At 37.8% G+C, this 16403-nt stretch overlaps 1 pseudogene; it reads right to left on the bottom strand.

Annotated features, from left to right (window-relative positions):
- Window positions 1-1269: 1269 nt before the first annotated feature.
- LOC140510443 (pyruvate dehydrogenase E1 component subunit beta, mitochondrial-like) lies at window positions 1270-2371 on the bottom strand (annotated as a pseudogene).
- Between the last annotated feature and the right edge of the window lie 14032 nt (window positions 2372-16403).

Genomic DNA, 16403 nt, shown 5'->3' with positions numbered 1-16403 from the left:
AAAATGAAATCAATCAGTGAGAGAGAAATATATCAGGAGGAGAAAGGGACAAATGGAATGGGGCAAATTATCTCTCACAAAAGAGGCAAGCAAAAGACTTATTAGTGGAGGGAAAAAGAGGGGAGGTGAGAGAAAAACATGAAGTTTACTCTCATCACATTCCACTAAAGGAAGGAATAAAATGCACACTCATTTTGGTATGAAAACCTATCTTATGATACAGGAAAGTGGGGGATAAGGGGATAAGCAGGGTGTGGGGGATGATGGAAGGGAGGGCATGGGGAGGAGGGAGCAATTTGAGGTTGACACACATGGGGAGGGACAGGATCAAAAGAGAGAATAGAAGTAATGGGGGACAGGATGGGATGGAGGGAAATATACTTAGTCTTATACAACACGACTGTTATGGAAGGCATTTGCATAACTACACAGGTTTGGCCTATATTGAATTGCTTGCCTTCCAAAGGGAAGGTGTGGGGAGGGAGGGAGTAAGAGAAGTTGAAACTCAAAGTTTTAGGAACAACTGTCGAGTACTCTTCTTGCCACTAGGAAATAAGAAATACAGGTAAAGGGGCATAGAAAGTTATTTGGCCCTACAGGACAAAAAAGAAGATGGGGACAAGGGCAGAGAGGGATGATAGAAGAGAGGGCAGATTGTTGGTAGAGGCAATTAGAATGTTTAGTGTTTTGGGGTGGCGGGAGGGGACAAAAAGGGAGAAAACTTGGAACCCAAAATTTTGTGAAAATGAATGTTAAAAGTTAAATAAATAAATTTAAATAAAAAGAAAAAGACAATATTTAGCTGCCTTCAAGCCATGCTTTGTGTGTATCCACCTTAGGTATCTTGTCATCAAATGTGCTACCACACCCATAACATCCCCTTTCCACCTCTTTTTTTTTTTTTTAATGGAACCAAAAGGCATTTATTCCTTATCAAAACAGAGCTCAACAGGGCCAGATCACACTTTCCCTTTGTACAGATAAGTATCAGGCCAATGCCTCTGATGCATCATAATGTTGGCAATGGAGGCAGAAACATTCTATTGATTAGCTTTCTTTGGACCAGAAATAGCTTAACTGTAACAGACACAAAAGGGTGGAAGGTCTCACGACTGAGCTGGAGAGTGGTCCTAACTCAAGCGCTTTGACACCTTCCCTCCACAAAATGGTACCCAGAGGCCTTGTGGCTCCAGACCAGTACAATTATGGGTGTGAACCAACATCACATCCTAGACTCTGAAGCAATAATTACATGCAAGAAATCCCAGGGACTTCAATGTCAAGTGCAAATTAGATATTTAGTGTTTTCTTGGCTGCAAAGATGATATCCTTGACTTGAGGGACACAGTTTTCTTCTAGAATCTTTGCATAAGGCATAGGAACATCAGCCCCTGTGACTCGGACTGCAGGAGCATCAAGGAAGTTGAACGCAGGACCTTCCATTATCCTTGCACAGATCTCAGCTCCCGCCCCAAACTGGGGCCAGCCCCCTTCAACAGTCACGAGGTGATTGTCTTCATCACACAGAACTCGATGGTCTCAATGTCCATCGGTCTAATGGTATGCAGGTTGATCACCTCACATTCCACTCCCTCTTTAGACAGAATAGCAGCTGCTTCCAAACAATGGCCAACAGATCATGAGTGGGAAACCAATGTATTGTGCGTTCCCTCCTGTTCTATTTTAGCTTTTCCAATGGAAATCAGGTTTTCTTTCTACTGAGCTTCCTCAGTAAATTCAAAAGGAACTCCATACATCAACTCCTTTTCCAGCACAACAATGGGATTGTCATCCCAGATTGCTGATTTCATAAGGCCTTTTGAATCCTCTGCACTCCAAGCACTGACCACTTTTAATCCAGGACAGTGCCCATACCAAGCTGCAAAACATTGGGAATGCTGGGCAGCCACCACAGCAGAAGCACCATTTGGTCCCCTGAATGGGCACAGGCTGAGCCTACCTGACATAAAGTTAAGTCTTGGCAGCATAATTTCTAACCTGGTCTATTGCTTGCATAGAGAAATTGAAGGTCATGAATTCACAAATTGGCCTCAATCCTGCCATGGCTGCCCCTACGGCAATCCCGGCAAAGCCCATCTCGGATATGGGGGTGTAGATAATTCTCTTGTCTCTGTACTTCTTCCACTCAGCCTCTGCTGACCTTGTAGGCACCATCCTACTGGGCAACCTCCTCTGCCAGCAGAAAGACCTTCTGGTTCCGTTGCAGCTCTTCGTCCATGGCCTGATTCAAAGCATCTCGAACAGTCACCTGAAGCGCCGAGGGTGGCGAGCGGTGCAAGCGCCTCCGCAGCAACCGAGACACCTATTGGCCACAGCCAGTGAGCCCTCTTCGCACTAGCCCTGTCGCCATCTTGCCCATGTCCTCTATCGGTGACCTATACTCTACCAGTGACCTCCACCTCTTAATAAACAATACTATTATTGCTTTTGGAAAGATATGACAATTCTATACACAAAAGGCATGAAATATACAAAATACAAAATACAAAAAGGCAGTCTCGCAACACTCCTGAGTGCAGCCCAAACTAGACTAAAATGTAATTAGGAAATACTTGACAAAATAAATAGAAACACATATGATACAGTCAATGCCACATTTTAAAACTAAGTCAATATTCAGTCCTTAGGGATTCTTGCATGTGGTTGTAATGTTAAGGGGCAGCTAGGTGGTGCAGTAGATAGAGCACCAGTTCAGGAGTCAGGAAAACCTGAGTTCAAATCTCACCTCAGATACTTGACACTCACTAGCTGTGTGACCTTGGGCAAGTCACTTAACTCCAATTGCCTCATCTTGGGTCATCTCCAGTCATCCTGATGAATATCTGGTCACTGGATTCAGATGTCTCTGGAGGAGAAGTAAGGCTGGTGTCGGGCACAGCCCTCCCTCACTCAAAACAAAGTCAAGGGCAAGTCATGTCATTATTTCTCTGATAGCATGGTCTTCCTCCACAAGAAAGGAGGAACACATCTTCATCTGTAATTTTAATGGGAGTTAAGGATCTTCCCTGCCCATTAACAGATGGAAAGTATGAGGGTGGCTAGGATCAGGTGGAGACCATTAAAGGAAGCTTGATTAGGGGAGGCTTGTTTTGTAGGAAGGTTCATATCTTTTGTTAATTCCAGGAGGAAGACTGCATGGGGAGGAAGATGTGTAAATGTGAAGTTCAAATTATGTTGGATGCAGAGCCCTGGAGCAGGAGTAGAGAGCTGTCTGTCTGTGTGCTGATACTGGTGAGGTGAGCCATAGAACAGGAGTGGAGAGTTGATATACTCTGAGGTGAGGTTTTTCTTTGGTGCTTACTCTTTGGAAGGTTCATGCACCAGATAAAATTCTGGGTAGCTGTTAAGGAGCCCCATGGCTTTGAAAAGCCAGATATTGGTGCTTCTTTCTCCAGTAACTATGTATACATGTAGTGGTCTGACAGAGATGTCCGTTGATCTGTGATGTATGTATTGCTTATGGTCAGACAGTTAGAAGCCCTGTCTATTGGTCTTTATTTCTCTACTTGTATTTTCTCTGTTGGTGAATGTGATTAAAGAACATTGTTGACCCTTCAAAAGTAGCTTTCCTTTTAGAAAAGCAGATCTAAGAACCTATGCTAGCAGGGCATCCTGGGCATGTCAGGGTACTTGCTACTACAGTGGTTTAATGACCCTAATTTCTATTTGAGTTTAACACTGCTAAACCTCACTATGATTATGTGCCTCATTCCTGTAGCTGTTTCCAAAAATAATCCCCTTCTCAGGCTGTCTTACCCTATATGTACCATTAACTTCAATTACGTAAACTCCTTGTTAGGATTCATTACATCACTACTGTCTTTTTTCCTGGGTGCCTAGGATAGTTTCTGGCACATAATAAGTTTTTATTGTGTTATTCATTCATTCATTCATTCATTCATTCATTCATTCATTCATTCATTCATATCTATCCCTTAAGTAAAATTCAGGGTCCTTGAGGACATGGGCAGTTACATTTTTATCTTTGTGTATAGTGATTTACATGTCGTAGGTATTTAATAAATGTTTGCTTAATTGAATAGAATTGATTAAATTGGTTTATAATACCTATTCATTTTTATTTAGAATTATATGAATGACACTAAAGTACAAGCATTTACATTTGGTTGTAAAAGTGTACATGATTTTTTAAATTAATATTTCCTATCTTTTCATCTTTATTGTGATTCTTTCACAGTCTGTGAATTTTAATTGTCCCTTGTTTAGAGAACCAAGTTTTATTTGTGATATAACATCATAGATCTACAGTTGAAAAGAAACTCAGGGGTCATCTAATGCGACACCTTTATTTTACAGATAAAATGGATGAGCCAGGGAGGTGCGATAACTTGTCCAAAGTCGCACAAATAGTAAACATCACTGGTGGGATTTAAACCATTTCTCCATACTGCCTCCTCAAGAAACTTGGTTACTGGAACTGTTATAGTGTTCAACAAATATTGTCATTGTCTTTTCATTTAATCTTGGTAAATTAGCTAGATGTCTTAGGATTTCAGTATATTCCATTTAAAATACACTGGTTAAAAGAAACTCAACAAAGTTATTATTGGGTCCATTTGTAAAATGGCAACTAGCCAATAAAGTAATCAGAAAAGTTTTCTATCTATCCATCTCTCAGGGTTAGATTAGACCAGTTTTACAATTAGATAATATTGCTCTGGCAAAACAGATGAATCATGATTAGAATTTAAACTATCTTGTGATAATGCATAGCCACTAAAGAGTTTTGTTTGGTTGTTTCAGTCATTTGTGACTGTTTGTGACACCTTTGAGGGTTTTCATGGGAAAGATACTAGAGTAATTTTCCAAATCCTTCGCCAACTAATTTTACAGATGATAAAACTGAGGCAAAGAGGGTTAAATGACTTGCTCAAGATCACAGAGCTATTAAGTGTCTGAGGTCAGATCTGAACTCAAGAAGATGAGTCTTCCTGACTCCACACCTGTCACTCTATGTACTCTATCATCTAGCTGCCCTTTGTTAAGGTTAGTCAGCTAATAGTCTGCCCCTAGAAAATCACATTTTCCCTTAGTAGTTGTGGATATTCAAATATTCAAGTTTCAGTTACACCTAACTGAATTGATTAGGAACAGGCAAATAGTTAGCAATCTCAATTAACCACTGCTATGTTTTGAGCATCCATTGCCTGCATATTATGACCTTATAAAGGAGATAGTCATAGTTTTTGCCCCGAAGAGGTTAATATTTATGATAGAACATGCTAGTATGTTCAGATATTCAAAATAATCTGTGCATACCTGTAACAATGCAAATCATGACACACCCTGTATGTTCTAATCTAATTATTTTCTTACCATATAGAGTTCCAATTTGTTGGGGGGGGGGGTTTTCTTGATTTTCTTTCAACATAACTAGGATGCCATGCAAAGTAGCCCATGAGGTGGAACATACATATGTAATGAGATGGATGGATAGGTAGATAGAAAGATAGACTGACAGACAGACAGATGAACAGATAGATAGGCAGATAGAGAGATAGATGATAGATAGATAGATAGATAGATAGATAGATAGATAGATAGATAGATAGATGATAGATAGATAGATGATAGAGAATTATAGATCTATAGAAATTCCTGTTAAAAATGAAAACACTGAGAGACAGAGTTTCTGGGCAATTAATAATCAATTTACTAATTAGGCTAGCCAGTGAGTGAGATGAGGAGATTGTGAAGACCTTTCATAATAAAAATATGGGAAATATTGGATTTTCTAAATAAAATTTCTCTTCCATAAGGCCTCTCTCCTCGGATACTTGACTTTCAGGCATTCAGGGCTTGTGGACAATCAGGTTTCCTCCCCCTTACCAACTACATACCAGCTTTCTTTGTGAAAGTGCTGTTACTCAAATCTCCCCTTTGTTTGTTGTACTTTTGCCACATCAATGCTACCAGTTCCCACTTCTCCCCTCCTCTCCTTTATAAAGCCACATCAGCAGTTAAGTTAGATATTAGATGAGGTAATTGTGTTGGGATAGGTGAAGATTTCCCAGGGTTTGCCTAGTTTTCCATGCTTAGATTGTGAGCCCACCTCCCAGCCAATGGAGAGGTGGAATAGTGGGGAGGTGGGATTCTCTGTGTTAGGGTATAAAAATTGTGTTTCAATTTCTGTAAGTTGCCTCCCTCCACCAGATTCCCCGACCTGGTGGAAGGACGTTCCTTTCTCGAGATTTGTAATAAATCATTTTCTTTCTGTTCTTATTGAGAAGCCTCTTCATTTATTTAAGATTTTGAGCAAGGGTCTTTTTATCCTACACACAAACAAGCAATAAATGAATGGTCAGTGGTTTCCATTGGTAACCAAACACCCATCCTGAGAACCTTAAACACCTCTCTTACAGGAAATGTCCATGAGAAGTGAAAATCAACCCTGACTAGTAGACATCTAATGAGAAGGTGGACAAGGAGTCTTCAGCAACTCTTGTTGAGAATGTGACTTGATCATCAGACTAGCAACCTCCAGCAATCTGGACAAGGGAACTGATGACCATCCAGCCTTCTCTGGCTGGTTTTCTCCTTCATGATCTGGGTCACTCTGGACCCTAACGGAGGGTTACAAGGACAGGGGTTCCTTTCCCCATTTCCTCAGAGTAAGGATTCACCCAGAATAAGTTCTGTTTGTACTGTAAACAGAATTTAGGTCTTCTAGTGGGGTGGGGTCCCCTCTCTTGCCCAAGACTGCATGTCTCTTGAGGCCTAGGATTAATCTCATCAACTAGACATGATCTTCAGAGACTAGACTGACCTTTACAAGGAGTTGGTCTTTGAAAGAAAATAGAAAGAGAAAAGCCTGGTTTCCAATTTAATAATTGGTTATTAATATAATAACAATTTATCTCACCTCTGTGTGCCAAAAAACATATAAATATATAGGATGGAAACTTATGAGTGAATGATATACTTAGGAATGATATCCTCAAGTCTTGGATTATCTGAGTCCTGAATAATGCAATGTGGCAACTGGAAAGGGAATTCAATTAAAAAGAAATGAAGCTTATAAACATTTAATTCAAATTCAAACTAACACATAACTTATAAATTCACACTAATATATAGCTACTTAACTGCATCTCAATGTGTGGAGGCCATTTGTTTTTGCATAGACTTTCCCCCAAAGTACTCCAGGTTCATTTTCACAAAAAGCTCCAGTACTTGAAACTAACAGAGAAACCATTTAACAAAAGCAATGATTAATGAATACGAACAGAGTCCACTGAGAGTAGGCCAAACTCTGCTCAGGTTGCCAGCCAGAAGACTATAGCGCAACATCAGTCATAACAGAAGAGGAACCAGCTAGGGGTGACCCAAAATTAGGTCCTGCACATCTGCTGCATCATCTCCCTCCCTTTTCCCAGCCAAATCAGAAGAACTGGTAGAAAAATGAAGGTCCTATACCCCTCTGAGAATTCCCACCCCCAGCTACTGCTCCTAACAAACTCACCACCTATTACCTTCCCTATCTCTGAATTACTCAATATCCCTGATTAGGAAAATATGCTCAAATCCAACTTTCCCGTCCCCGCCCTCCTCCACTCTAATTCTCAAATGTTCAACTTGAACCCTGTGCATCTTTTTCACTCTGCCTTCCAGAACTCTTGTTCTGTAGTTAATAAATTTCTTTTCATCCTCTCACACTCATTCCATCTTCTAGTCCTCATGGGGACCAAGAATTCCCCATGTACTACTGCATTTTTCTCCATCTCTTCCTTCCCCTGATATGCCCCACACACTGATCCTTCAGGGGAGCCATAATACTCCTTGCTGCCCTATTGAGGATCTCCCTTTATATTAAAAACTGAGTAATCTTTTCTATTTTACTCTTCATTCAAATAATTTTTCTACCTAAGTTAGATCATGATGGCCATTGTGTACCAGCCCCTAGGTATTTCTACCTGCTTTCTTAGGAATTTAACACCTGGCTCATCATTTTGTTCTTCTTTCCAACTTCTGCCTTATACAATGAAATGTCAACAAACAATGTTGATGATCCCTCAAATTCTCCAAGATAATTTTTTTCAGTATCCTTAAAACTTGTGACCTACAACTGTACTCCTTTACTTCACCTGAGCTACACACAAGAGTGGCCATACGCTGGATCTTAAGACTAATCACAAGTGTTGTGGTTCCTCATGTATTGCTTAAGGGGCCCTGGAAAATCACATCTGCTGACTGTAGAAATTGTAAATTCATGTTATCCACCTTGCACTTCCCTAAAACAAACTTGATTCCTCCCCATTGATTCCCATCTTATCAGTCACAAAAACTATAGCAACCTTTCCTTCTTGCCTCAATCTTCCACACCTCCTTTGACCACTTCCCCATAGGAGGACATTACCACATACCTACTAATAAAATGCAACTATTAAGCATGATTTCCTTCCCTTTTATTCCCCTGTAAATCACTTATATAATACCTACAAATTCTCTGCTTTTTTACCCCAGTTTCTATCAATGGGGTAGTCCTTCCTTTTGCCAAGGCTAACCTCTGTTTATGTGTGCCCCATTCCATCACCTTCATTCTTCTGTAGTAGATTCAAAATACAATGAGGTCCTTTCTGTCTAATCTTCAATATCTCCTTATTTATACTTTCTTTTTCTGTTACCTTCAAACATGCACAATTCTCCCTATCTCCTAGCGCTATTATGTTATCTTTCCTCTCTTTCTTAGCTACAATCTTTTTATAAAAGAGCTTATCTATATACTTTGTCTCTACTTTTCTTTTCACTCAATTCCCAAATCTTGCAGTCCAGTCCCTGACCTCATCACTCAACTGAAAGTACTCTCTACAGAGTTACCAGTGATCACTTAATTGACAAATATGACGATCTCTTCTCAGTTCTCATTTTCCCCTGCATTTTCCCCTGCTACCCACATTCCCCTTCTGGATATATACATATATACACATATATGTGTATAAATACATGTATGTGTATATGTGTGTGTATGTATATATGTGTGTATAATATATGTATATATGTGTGTATATGTAGATATATGTGTGTGTGTGCATGTATTTTTTTTTTCAGTTTTGAGCTTTTTTGAGTGCAATTCTCTTATAGTTCTCCTGCTAGTTTATTATTTTTTTCAGTCTTTTATGCTGACTCCTCTTCCATATTATACCAACTAACTGTGGGTGTTCCCTAAGGCTCTATCCTGGACCTTTTTATATTCTCCCTGTATGCCCTCTTTGTTGGTGATCTCATCAACTCCCATAGGGATGATCCTTTTTATGCAGATATACATAGATAACTAAGTCCTTCTTTTGAGTTTCAATCTCATATCACCAACTGTCTATTGGATATTTCAAACTAAATGCTCCAGAGACTTTTCGAATTCTATATTTCCAAAATTTAAATCATTAACTTTCCCCCTTATACCTCCCAATGCACCCCTTTTCCACACTTGCTACATCTGCTAAAGTCACCATCATTCTCTTAGTCCCCCAGGTTAATAAATTTGGCAGCATCCTTCCTCGCTTTCACCCTTATACACAATCTACCTTATTCTTCCTTATTTTTCCACAGATATCTACAACATCTTCCTCTCTATCTCTATTCCCTGAGCTGCCACCCGAGTTGAAGAACTCATCACATCTTGCCTATATTATTGCAACACATTATAGATCTCAGGATATCTCTGTTCTAAACTATATATGATCAAGAATCCCCTTTACAACACAGTTAGTAATTGCTCATTTAGCCTTTGCTTGAAGAATTTCTTAGCAGTCCTTTCCACTTCCAAGTAACTCACATTATTAGGAAGTACATTTTTTTCTTCATATCAAGCCTAAAGTTGTCATTCTGCTTTGGCAATCACTTCTCAGCATTTTGTCCTCTAAGGTCAAGCAAATCAATTTTAATTTTCTTCCCATGAGACTGTGGTCCAAGTTCTTGAAAACCCCATCCTCTTCCCCCCCCCCCAAATTTTCTTTCCTTCAGGCTAAATATATCCAGCTCCTTCAAATACACCTCATATGTCAGAGGTATCTGGCCCTTCAACATCCCATTTACCCACCTCTTGAAGAACTTTATCTCATCAATGTCTTTCCAGAAGTATGGTGCCCAGGACTGAATGTAATGTTGCAGATATGATTGACCAGGGAAGAGAATGCAAAGGCTATCATCTCCCCAATTCAAGAGGCTTTACCTTGCCTCAGTGCACTCAGTGACTCAATAATCAAAAAACCTAGCAACTACAAGATATTAAATGATCAGCCATGATCAAACATGCTTTTTTGTAAATGTTATGGAGTCATTTTCATGCAGGATTAAGATCTAAATCAATTGAACAAACAATGCTGTATGATGCAAAGAGCATTGAATTTGTGATGAGAAATTATTAGATACAACCTTAGCACTGCTACTAAATACTTGGATAACCTTAGGCAATTTCCTTCCCTTCTCTGGGACTAGAGAGGGTTCTGTTAGATAATCACTAAGGTGACTTTTAGCTTTGCACCTTATAAGGAATCAAGACTTTTTAAATAAGTTTTGCTGATGTATCCCTCAGCCTAATGTTAAAGTCTAAATGAAATTAATATTTATGGGGCTATCAGCAGAAGTAGATGATTTTCACTAACTCTCCTGTTTTGTTTTGTTTTATTTTTTTTTTTTTACATCAGACCTGTTGGGCTTAAAAATGATGCTTTATGTCTTGTTTATATGTCATATTCTTTTAGTACTTGTTTTTATTGATTATTGATTTAAGTTGCTAGTATGAATCTGGAACTGAACACAAAAAGAAAACTTTTCTAGCTGTGTTATTTTATAATTCCCTTTGCAATGGAGTACTGTTTGAACTAAATATGCTTTTGACAAGGAATTTTGTGCTGCCAGTCATTGCTAAGCACCTTCTAGAATAGTTTGAAGCATAGCTTTTTGTTGAAGTATGGTTGAAAGGTAATTCCAAGTGCAGAGCAACATGCATAGAGAAGTCTAGACTTTATTGGCACTCTTGCAAAATGGGAGAAGCTTTCAGAGTTAATGAAATTCAGAATCTTAAGAAACCACTTGCTCAGCAAAAAAGCGCTCAAAATACTGATGAACTCGGAACTGTTTGGAGGGAAATAAATCAGCTGATTAGAAATACTTCACCATCCGGTTACAAAATTGTGACAGATTTTTTGCAGGGACAAGAAACTGCCATATGAAAAAAATTACTGTACTTTTTTTTTTAAAAACCATTTGCCAATATTTCAGCTGAAAGCATCTGCCAAAGGAGAGCTGAAGTAATAGCCAATAATTAGTAAATGACTCAATATTCCAAGAGAAGTAAATTAGCCATTTAAATAATTCTGGAACAGTTAAGTGGTGACTTTGCCATTTCACTGATGCAAGTCTAAATGACTGTTAGAAGGTATGGTTCTTTATACATTACAAACAGTTGAGGTTTTAGTACAAGTTGAAGTTCAGAGGAAAGTTAATTTATTGTAGCTGTTTTCATCATTGACTTTATCAAAAGCTCTGAAACTACACTTTTATTTAATAATTCTGTGAACCAAGATAACAGATATATAATAACAGTAACAGTAACAATGTTAATAACAATTTTGTTTACAAAGCCCTTTCCTCACAAAAATCTAATAAACCAGGACAAATGTTATCAAGCCCATTTTTTAGATAAAGTTAGTGCGTCTCTAAAATAATAAGTCATAGTATTGGTCAACTGGATTATGAACCACAGAGTTTTAGAATTGGAAATCTAAGAAGAATTTTTCATCTATAAATGCTTGATTAGTGTTTATTTATTCTGTACATGCTGGTCATTTATAAGGGGAACCCACTGCTTCCCAGAGGTAGTTCATCACGCTTTTAAGCAAATCTAATGATGGGAGATTTTTCCTTCTATAAATCTGTTTCTCCAGCATGTCAACTCATTGCTCATGGTTTTATTCCCTGAAGTCTTTATTCCCTTTCCTATATGACAATCCTATTTCTGATCCATGCAATGAACAACCGACAAACATGATTCCAGAGAACAGAAGATTATGCTCCTAGTTTCTTGGCAGAGAGTTGATAGACTCAAGATGTCAAGTGAGACACACATTTTTGGACATGGACAATGGGAGAATTTATTTTGATTCGCTATCCATATTTGTTAGATGTGGTTTTTGTTCTTTGTTTTATCTGATTAATTTTAAATTGGGAGTTGAATGTGAGAGAAAACAAATATTTGTTCATTAAAAAAAAAAAAACTATAATAAAACAAGTACCAAAATTTCAGCTATCCTATGCCCCCTAAATAGTTCCTTCTCCAGGCTAAATATCTCTAGTTCATTTATGCGATCCTCATATGACAATCTGTCTAATCTTCTCAAAGTTCTAGTCATCATTCCTTTAGGCATGCTTCTGTTTGACTATATCCCATCTAAAATGTGCATCCTGTAACTGAACTCTTCAGCTGTAAATTTATACTTACCAATGCAGAGAAGATCACATTATAACCATCTTCATTCTACAGGTAAGACACAGAGTAAGACTGTATTAGAATGTTGTGGCTGTCATGTTATACTGTACTTGTTTAGAACTTACTGTTGATTAAAACTCCCCATTTTTTTTACAAAGCATTGTCTAGTCATTTTCTTCCCACTCTATACACATTCTCTTAATACAAGAGTAGCACTTATATTATAGCACTGTAACTGAGAAAAATTGTAAAAGAAAGTGAAAAAGTCCTCTGAGAATATAGAATATACTCCTCACTTTTCTACTTTACAACATGTGTGACCAGCTAACTCAACACACACATACATTTCTCTGTGAAATATATTTGTCATTATTTACATCTTCATTGCTTATTGGATGTAATGTTGAACTTGGAATGAGTAAGACCTAGGTAATTAAGAGTTCTGTTACCCTGGAAAAAATCACTTAAACCTTTCAGAGCCTCAGTTTCTCCATCTGCATGATGAGAGAAACTTGTAAGAGATGGCCTTTAAGCTCCCTTCCATGTCTAAATCTATAATTCTGGAATCTTATCCTCCAGTTTGTACATATTATGTCACTTGTACATATATCTCTTCATCTCTAACCCCTGCCAGCTGAGCTTTACTGATGTCAGACACGAAGAGAGGATGTCTCTTCATTATCTTACCTAAGATTGTTGTGACCTTACATTTGAGTGAGAGAAATGAATTTGGGCAGGTGGCCAATGATGAAGGTAGAAAAATAGTTTAGGAAGAAAGTGATAGAACAAACCCTTGAGATAATTAAACTACAGTACAAAATTCCTAAAAGTAAATTGCATGGAAAAAGTCCAAACTATTGTAACAATTAATGCAATAGAGCATTTTCATTCTTATTTTCTTCATCTCTGATTTATGGAGGCATTACACAAGTTTCCATGAATAATGCAGCTACCCAAATGAGAGACTTTTAAAAATGACATTAAAAAATAAGCATAGGTATCAATATGTTTCCCTGCAAGTAATATATTTGACACAGCAACATATTTTTTATTTGCTTGGTAGATAACATTTATAGCTTAGTTATTTCAAATGAGAGCCAAAATTTGTCTCTTTATGCCATAAACTTTATTTGGAGTAGTGTACATACATATACATGTATACATACATATATACTTAAATATAATTTCCCATTCTCACTTGTGGCCATTTTTTTCTACAGAAAATATTCATATTTATGTACAAAGTAAGTACTAATGAACAAATTCTAGGGTACAATATCTGAATCTACCCTGTTGAAGGCAATGGTGTTAAGTCCCTCACGTAGAAAAAGTGTGATTAAAAATTATATGTAGGAATAGAAGACTAGACTTGTTATTTCACTTTTACTCCCAGAAAAGAATTTCTTCTACCATTATAGGTCACAAACTTCTCTGAAACTGATAGTTAAAAAATCACGCAAAATACTGAGTTGCTCAGTGATTCACGTAGGAACAAACAGCCAATATGTGGAAGAGGCAGGCCTTGAACCAAGATCTTCCTGGTTCTGAAGATGTTTCTCTATCCATTAGTAAATATTTGCCCTCAAGAATTATATCTGATAAATGTATACGTGTGTATATCTGTATTTAACTGCTGTTTTTCTTCTCCTTGTTTTAATTCTACGACCATGGGCTCATACCATTATTATGAGGGAGAAATAAAATGCTATCATTTTTTTCTGTTATGATCGAAAATGAAATGCAGGTAAATGTCCAAGATGCTTCTTGAATTAAACTTCTGATTTAACTATGAGATCAGAACCTGATCAACTCCTGTTAGAAAGCAAGCTTATGAAAGAGCCCCAGTCACTTGCTCTTCTTCTTTTAATCATAATCTTTTCCTCTGTTTCCCCCTCAATAACTTTGCTTCTCAGTAGGTTGTGAATATAATTCTTTTGCCATCGCATCAGACATGTGGTGTACTTGCCCAACAGAGTCTGGGTTTGTATGGGGGGAGAGAGAGGAATAGGAGTAGGTGTGGAGAGAGACAGAAAGGGGGTGAAAGAAAGGGAGAGGAATGGGGTTATATTCAGCTATCTCAGCTGGGGAAAGAAAAGTAATGATGGCATTTACCTACTTTCTCTATTTTCCTCTCTTGGCTTCTCCAATAAAATCCACACAAATCCTGTACCTACCTCCTAGAATGAATGAATATAAAGGGCCCTGACAATGGTCAGTACTATCCACAAAAAGAAGGAAGGCAAAGAGGGTACATTGTTTCCTTCAACAATGTTCTTTTAGGTTATTTTGATCTCAACCCATTTGTGCTTGGCATAGAGCCTTGCTCTGGATTCTGGCTTGTATTTGAAATATTGGCTCTGCCAACTCTGACTTCTGGCTTTGAGCATTGGCTGTGACCTTGGATAAGTTACTTCCTCTAACCTCATTTGCCTTATTCTAGAATACAGACTAAGTTGTCTTGCTCTAGGACTTGGCTTAAAAATGCATTTTAAGCATTATGTTGAAGTTTTTGATACATCACCTCTTCTCCTACCAACTCCCCAGTGGCAGAAAAAGACAAAACAACTGTGCCAAGGGGGTCTTATATGCATCACAAGTTCCAAACCTTGAAGCATGAAAGATACTATGATTTGTGCTTCTGGTTCCTCAGAGATTGAGGGCTAAGAGATTTCTTTATATATGAATTCTGACTTTTGAAGTTGCCCATCCCTATTCATCTTGCAAAGAAGTTATGTGCCTGTTATGGAAAATTTATTAACACTCACTAGGAAACTGGGACCACAGTTATTTATTGACTAAAATTCCCAAATAGGAGTCCCTTTTAACTATATTCCTTGTTTCTTATGTTTGGAATAACAAGCCATGAAAGCTGATATATGTCACTGAGCTGCCGTCTATTACCATCTGCTGGTATTCAGGCTCTTTGGAGCACACTCTCTGCTACCATCTGCTGGAACACAGCAATAAGTAAGTGTCTCCCTAAAAAAAAACAAGGTCAAAGAGCTGTTTACTGCATACCCTCACCCCATAAGCTAATCAGAAATAATCAACAGGAGACCATAAGGCTTAGATTGTCTATTCTTTGGATTTTGCCCACTATCTGATTTGAATTGAATAAATAATTACTAATAAATCCCTGATTGTTAATCTCTGTCCAGGAATCTCATTTCAAAGCCTTTATCTCAAAAATGTAATAGATACTATGTGGGGGAAAGGGATATCAAGGAATCTTTTCAGCTATAATAATGTTCCCTAATTGTTCTACAGAAAATTTGGGGAGTAGGAGAAACAGAAAAAAAAAAGCTAGGGCAAACAAGTGGTGTTATTATTTCTTCTTTTTTCTATATTTATGTATTTCTCCCTTCAGTAAGAATGATTATTTAGCATTTGGTCATTAAAGAAATTCTAGTCCGTTTACAGCTACACACTATTTTGAGTAAATGTCTGGATTTCATTTCCATTATACATATGATTGACAGCTGAGGTCTTTGAGGCAATAAATATTTCTGCCTTTTTCTTCTCCCCCTTCTCTCATGCCTAACCACATTAGTCCTACATCTACTTACTCTCTTTCCTCTTCAATCCTCCCCTCCTCTCATTCCACTGTGTCTTCTGGAAAATCTATTGCTATCAAACCCTCCTTTATCTTTTCAATAGTTTTTATCTTTTCGAAATAACAAAAACTTGGCTATTTTCAAAAGGTACTGAATGACTCATAACTTTTTTGAATAGTAGAAGTTCTTCCTGTCAATCTTTTTTTTTTCCACCTTTTTCAATATGGTCTATGCTTGGCTTATATATTGTCTTCCTGTCACATTAAATCCTTACTTTTTCTCAAGGAATCCAATAAATGCAATCTTCCCTTGACCATCTTAGTCTTACAGTTCATTAACTTAGGATCTATTATCTTTACTTGTCTTCAAACTCCCATAGG

Source organism: Notamacropus eugenii, chromosome 6 (assembly GCF_028372415.1).
Source record: "Notamacropus eugenii isolate mMacEug1 chromosome 6, mMacEug1.pri_v2, whole genome shotgun sequence".
Classification (NCBI taxonomy): domain Eukaryota; kingdom Metazoa; phylum Chordata; class Mammalia; order Diprotodontia; family Macropodidae; genus Notamacropus; species Notamacropus eugenii.
The sequence above is the reverse complement of the archived record's forward strand: the minus strand, read 5'-3'. Positions and strand labels throughout refer to the sequence as shown.